The sequence below is a fragment of the Corvus brachyrhynchos genome, unplaced genomic scaffold (assembly GCF_000691975.1).
Source record: "Corvus brachyrhynchos isolate BGI_N302 unplaced genomic scaffold, ASM69197v1 scaffold150, whole genome shotgun sequence".
NCBI classification, from domain to species: domain Eukaryota; kingdom Metazoa; phylum Chordata; class Aves; order Passeriformes; family Corvidae; genus Corvus; species Corvus brachyrhynchos.
In genome coordinates, this window is record NW_008236162.1 from 1,005,906 (window position 1) to 1,013,097 (window position 7,192).

Below are 7,192 nucleotides of genomic sequence, written 5' to 3' on the forward strand. Positions count from 1 at the left end.
CAGCCCTTCCACGCTCCGCTGTCTGTTACCCGCTGCCCGCCGTGCTCCCCTGCAAGAAGAGCTTCCTTCATTGACCCCTCTCCCCGCAGGACTCGCCCTCTATGGAATTGAATATCCTGAGTTGGAAGGGACCCACCAGGATCCTCGATCCAGCTCCTGGCCCTACACAGACACCCCCAAAATCCCACCCTGGGCATCCCTGGCAGCGCTGTCCAAACGCTCCTGGAGCTCTGGCAGCCTCGGGGCCCCCTGCAAGAAGAGCTTCCTTCATTGACCCCTCTCCCCGCAGGACTCGCCCTCTATGGAATTGAATATCCTGAGTTGGAAGGGACCCACCAGGATCCTCGATCCAGCTCCTGGCCCTACACAGACACCCCCAAAATCCCACCCTGGGCATCCCTGGCAGCGCTGTCCAAACGCTCCTGGAGCTCTGGCAGCCTCGGGGCCGTGCCCATTCCCTGGGGAGCCTGGGCAGTGCCCAGCACCCTCTGGGGGAAGAACCTTTCCGTGAAAATCCCTTCATGTCTCTCAGAACATCTCCCCCTCACTTGTCCTTTGCTTTTGGGTTTTTTTCTACCCCGCTTCCCTTTGCTCCCTTCTGCCATTTCCCCGTGCAGCAGCCACACATAACCTGTTTGCTTGCGCATTTTCCACCCCCTTGGATGCTTTCCACAACGTCCAGGGCTCCGTCTCTGATTTCACTCCGTTCTCATTGCTATTCCCTGCATATACCAGCCATGCTCCTGAGCCATTTTTAGCCTCCATCCACCTTTCACACTGACAGCCAGCAAGATCCACAAAGAAAGGCTTCCAGCCGAGCCCAGCTTGGCTCAGCTCCCGCTGGCTCGGGGAGGATGGAGGCTCCTTTTTAGCTCGCTGGGTCCCAGTTACAGTCTCAGCTGTAGTTAACTACAGGACTGCGATAATTGATTCAGTACAATCTATTTAAGATCTTGTGAAAGTCATCAGTTTCCCTTTGCAGATGTTTGTGCAAACATTTTCTTCTCGGGCTGGGTAGATCTTGCTAATCCAGATTTCACTCTGAGATTCATGAGCTCATCCTGCAAACCCAGCACTGCCACAAACTCGAAATGTGACTTGGAACAAGTCTCCAAAAGCATCCCATACATCGAGTTTTGCATTTCCAGCTCTAAACACCTAAGAGGGTGCTTTTAGAAACGAAAAGACCGTTGAATTGCTGGTCAAGTCCAGCACAAAACAAAGCTGTGGGAACCGAACACCACTAACGAACACAAACACACAGCCAGGCTCCCACCAGAAACCCACAACTGGCCCAAATTACAGGTTATTTTGAAATTCAGATTTATCTCTACATCCCTGATAAAAAAATTGCACAGGCAAATAAATCAGTCTTGGAAAGAACAATAACATTTGAAAGAGCACTCCATGTATATGGGATGTTCTAAAGAATTGCAACTCACCCAAGCCTGGAAATCTCCGGAACCAAGTGTTTTGTTTAGGCCATTTTGAGAGCAACCCAAAAACCTAAAAACAAAAACCACTGCAAGTTTGGAGACAATCACAATAAACTCCCCGATCCCAAACAGCCCAGTCCACATTTCCCAGAGCTCAAGAGCAAATTTGCTCAGTTCTACAAATTTGTGGCCATGTTTACTTGATACCATATTCAGCATGAAAGCTGGCATTCCTCTCTTTTCAGAATTCCTTAAACACACTTTTTTCAACCTAAGCAGAACTGTCCTGCAACTGTTTAGCAGGAAAACTTGCAAACCTAGTCCAGTTAATCCATTGCCTTCTGTATAATTACTGCAGAATTTGTCCTCATAGTAGAATAAGCATTGGTTCAAGAACTTCTGTTGCTAAAAAAATTTACATAAGGCAAAGGGACCTACAATTAGCTCTGTAATATAAATTAATGAAACCTTAGTACATACCTTATAATTGAAATAAAATCCCTCTTAGAAAAGATTTAATATCGTGGTGCCAGGAAGATAGATAGTAACTCCAACATTTCAGGTTTTTCTTGTGAACTGAGCTACAGAAAACAGTGGAGCCTAATAAATAAATAACACTAAATCACAGCCAGGGTAATGTGAGACATCTTGGTAACCACAACCTTTGCCTGGGTGTTCACTTGTTTGGTAATTCAGAGTGTTCACACTATGAATGGTTGGTGCAAATTAGGCAGAGTGTGTTCCATAGCTCTGATTCAAAGTTTGTGAGCACATACTTGGATTTCACTGGAGCTTGAGCATTTGTTGAGGTGCTCTGGGGAGATTGTAACTGTATTATGTCAAATTTATACACAGCCACCAACAGCACAAAGCTTTAATGAGCATTTATCTACTCTGATCATGCTTGAATGACTAATTCTTACTCTACTCACAAACTCCTTCAGCTGAAACTGAAGAACACCTCTGGGAAGTGAGATTTACAGGAGCAAGGACTCACAAAACAGCATTTCGGGATCTATTTGCTGTGATATTTATCAGAGAACTACATAAAGAGTGGTCAGTTCACAGCAACCTAGACCAGGAGCAGTGGAAGTTAGAACAACCTAAAAATCAAAGTGTAACACATGACCAGCAACCAAAAAAAATACATACATTATTGTCAAATGACTGATCAAACAACTGAGGCTCCAAAGAAGAGCACTATCAGCAACTCATTTTGTATCTCCTTTAGTTTCCCAGTAATTTGACCTGTTAGACAAGGCTATAATGAATTACAATAATTCAGTTTAGAAATAAAGGGAGCAATTATCAGCAGAATTATCACTGGAATTTAGTAATAGCTGAGCCATCTGAGGCCATGCGCAGGTTAACATTAGGGCAGTGTAATTCCCTACTCTCTGTACTTCATTCTGTTCAACTTCAAGTGTCTCACTGAGAGGTTTCCATTGTGTTTTTGCAGAGCATTTCAGAGAATAACAGCCTTAACTCGTAGAAAATGTTTGCTAATGTTCACCCCCTGTTTCCCCACTCTTTATTTCACACATACAGCCATTATCAAACCAGTGCTGAGTCACATATTGGTGCTGCTGCAGGAAAGCTGAACAAAAGGTCAGGCAGACCCTGGTTCTGCAACGAGTCTTAGGGAAAATTACCTGCGGGACAAGTCCCAACCCATCCACCCTCTTCACCTCTTACACCAACCTCGCTCAGGCAGCTGGGTCCCTACTGCTGTTTCTGGTGCCAGCTGCCAGCCCAGGGCGTCTCCTATGGGCACACAGAATTTCATTTGCTTTTTCTGGCTTTACTTGACCCGAATTCACCTTAACCATGCTTTACCTACAAAGCTCAACTACCAGTGGCCAGAATTTTTCAGCTAAAACCAAGGTGTAAACAAAGGTTTAAGCATTTCCAGTTCCTGCCACACTGTGTCATAAGCCTAACCACTATGAAGATATTTATTATGCTCTATATTATTGAGGCACTTCCAAAGTCACTGGGGTTTTTTTTGGACCGGGAAATGTTGAAATTAAAGTTTCTTACATGGCTGAGCATCTGTACTGTTGGGGAAATCATGGAATGTTTTGGGACGGAAGGGACCTTAAAGACCATCTGCTTTCATCCCCTGGGCATAAAATATCATCTGATCAGTCACTGGGGAGTTTAGTTTAAGTCTTATCAATGACAAAAAGCAAAAGAGGACAATATATATCTTTCAGTTCACTTTACAGCAGCCAGGAATTTTTTAGGGATCAAATTCCCAGAAAACCCAACCTAACAACCATCCAATGGTTCTGGAATTGAGTACCCCAAACTACTCCGCATTGAGCAAACTTCTGCCATGGAAACTCACTAATTTTGGTAACAAGCAGTTAGTGTCATCCCAAAACTGTAAAGTTCATTGGATTAAAGCCCTCCTATTACAAGAGGAACCCTCAGCATTTTTTTTCCCCATAAATTATTAAGACTTTTATTCTTAACTTTAAGCCTGATACAAGCAAACAGAAGAGCTAATTAGGCTTGGGAAAAAAAATCATATGCTCATTAAAGTAGTAGTTTGTAAGACAGGCTTAAAACCAGTTTCACATTTGATCTGTTTAGAGCAGAGCTAATACACTGTTACTGAAACTACAGTTTGCAAGACATTATTTTCATTGATTATTTAAGCACATTTTATAGAGGATTCGTGCACCTGAATTTTATTTTAAAGCAAGTTTAGGCTTATGACACAGTGTGGCAGGAACTGGAAATGATTAAACCTTTCTTTATACCTTGGTTTTAGCTGAAAAATACAGGGAAAGATAAAGGGAAAACAAAGCTTCTGGAAAAGAAGGGAAAAGATGTTAGAGGTAGTCAGAAAGCACCTGTCTGGAGGGAAGAAAAGAAGCATTTTTCACCTTGGAGGGCTTGTTTGTGAGGGCAGGAGTGTCCCAGTATTTTGGGATTAAAAATTAAGACAAGAGGGGTAAATGGAGATTTATAGAAAAATTTCATTCTTATTATTTCTATGTCTTTTACTATAGTTTTTTTTTTGTTTTTTTTTTTTAACATACTGTAGTTAGTTCTATGGAAGGATGAGCCCAATCAAAAAATAAGAGAACTCTTATGGGATGTTAATAATCCTGTGAAACTAAGACTGGAGCCATAGGAGAAGATAGGAAGTTCACAAGGCAGAGGTTTAACCCTCCCTGAAAAGAAGTAGCTACAATTAAATGTTTGGTTTGGGATAACCTGGCACTTTTGAGTCTTCCAACTCAGGATAATTTGGACATAACTTGGAACTTGGAAAGCTACAAACAACAGGAAAACAACAACAATGAAACAAAATGAGAACAGTCATCCCAAACTATGCACCATGAAGACAGTGCAAGGCCCTCACAAAGTGGTTTTATTCTAACAAAATTGATTAAACACTGAACTACATTGCCAGAAAATACCTGCAGCACATCCACTATGAGGCACTTTTAAGAGCAGATTCCCCTCCTGGGAACAGGCTAAGTACAACTGCTCCCTGCCTAAGGGTAAGGGATGCTTTAGTCCTTTCCAGCCCCAATTTCACCACCCTCCAGAGAAACAGATTCTTCAGTTGGAAACACTGGTTCTTTGTACCAGTGACAAAATCAAGTTCCACCAAAACCAGTAAATCCATATTCAGAGACCACTTTTAAAGCTGTGAAATTCTCCTTTTCCTAGTCAGTCTTTAGGAAAGGGATAATGAACATTTCTTGACTCTTTGAGTACGTTTAGATCAATGAAAGGAACATAACAGAAACACCAACAATGAGAACAAAAAGTTACCTTGGGGGGAAACCCCACCCCTTGATGCATGGTGCATCTCTCAGGAGCACAGGTAACTCCGAGGTGAGAGGAGACTCAGTCGTCCCCACCACCTTTAGGAGGCACTTTGCAGGAAGGGGCGGAGCCAGGATACACAACTCCAAAGGGCCTTGAGGAGTTTTCATTTGGGGTTGGGTTATTTTTGCTTTTTAAGCCTTCTAACTCTCATGGCCTGTACACAGAAAGGTTTCTTTTATTGGGTGAAGGATTGCCGGGTTATTGAGGGAAAAGAAGTATTAATTTTACCTTACTAATAAACCTGCCTAGGTGATCTAAATAAGTGAAAGAAAAGTCTCAGAGACTTTAATGAAACATTTTTGCTTAACAAAAGCAGAAAGCTGAAAAGCAAGCACATTAAAAACAGTGCTGTCCATGGGATTTCCCTGTTATTTTTAAGTGTGGGCTTTAACATCTTCTATTTTAGGTTCTAAGGCAAAGTGCTTTTATGCATTAATTAAGTTAACAAACTGTTATTCTTCTGTAGGAGCTGGAAGAATTATACCTGTGCAGGTGTATTTCAAAAGGGAGATGTAAATACAAGTCTTAGCTTAGGCCCTGTAGTTATCTTGTGTGTATCACTGAAGCTGTTGTTACTAAAACACACCTAAAAAGCCAACTAATCTAAAAGGAGCAGGATCAGCTCGTTAGAATCATGGTTTTGCACTTTGAAGAAGCCTGTAATTTAAGTGGCATTTTGCAGTAAAGAGTTAATTGGTAGCTCTGAGTGGTGCTAACAGGGAGTATGAACTTATCACATCAAGGATCCCACTTTGCCAGGAGAAAAGCTCCTTAAAAACTGTGGATTGTAGGGAGTGATGATTAAATATATAATTTGGACTAAAATGCCACTTTAGGCTTTGAGCTGAGGCATTCTTGCTCTTGATCCCAGGCTCTAGACAAGTTCAATCAGCTTGGTGTAACCAAATTCTCATGGTATTTAAAGGGTGTGAATGACTGATGTCCCAAGCCCTGGAATCATAGAAAGACATGAGAGATTTTCAGATGATGTTTTTCCAAGAGCTTTTAGCTCTTGATTCCATGAAACATGAAAATGTAACTTCAAAAAAAACCCAACCAAGCAACCAACCAACAAAAAAAAAATACACCATAAAACAAACAAATAATCCCAAGGCTATTATCTCTTTAAAATTCTGTTGATTGTAACTTATTCTGAGTAGTAACACTATCACTAGTGTTGCTCAAGTCATGTGTGCAAAAAATGACATGTGCAGGTAACTACCATGATTAGTCATTCATTAACTTACTCCTTGGTTTAGGAGTTCATTTACCTTTTGGTTTCATTTTTCATTAAGTTTTTCATTAATAAGAGCACCATATTTTGAGGGTGTTTTAAAAGTGTTTCAAACTTAATTAAGCAAACAAGTATTTAAATCAAAATTCAAGTATTTGCGGCCAAAACATTTGTTCTGAAACGTTTTTTGCTTGCTTTGCTTTGTCCCACAGTTTCTCTGGAACCAGGTTTGCAAGGACCTGAAGGTAATGCCAGGAATGGACTGAGAAGGGAAGGAAGGGAGGCTGAAATAGCAGAAAGAATTGTTCCATTCACATGGCTTTTCTGCTTGGGAATAAGTTCACATTGTAAACAGGAGAGAGGTGTGGTTTGCCGATTGGACAGGAAATCCTTAGTTCTAATCCTTGCTGTGTTGTTGATTCCCTTGGAGACCTTGAGCAAATGCATTCTGTCCCTGGATTTTTAATTGGAAATAAACTGGGAATGATAGAGCTTAACTAGCTCAGAGGAGCAGCCTTTCCCATGAACGTGGTTAAACAGGTCATGGCTCTCAGGCTTGAAACCAGCTCATCTCCTGCTCTGAAGGTAACTCCTCACTCTGCTCTGAGGACCAGGGACCTGTGGGGCTGGAGTCACCAGAGCACACACTGGGCTGTGTTCCTCTCACTCA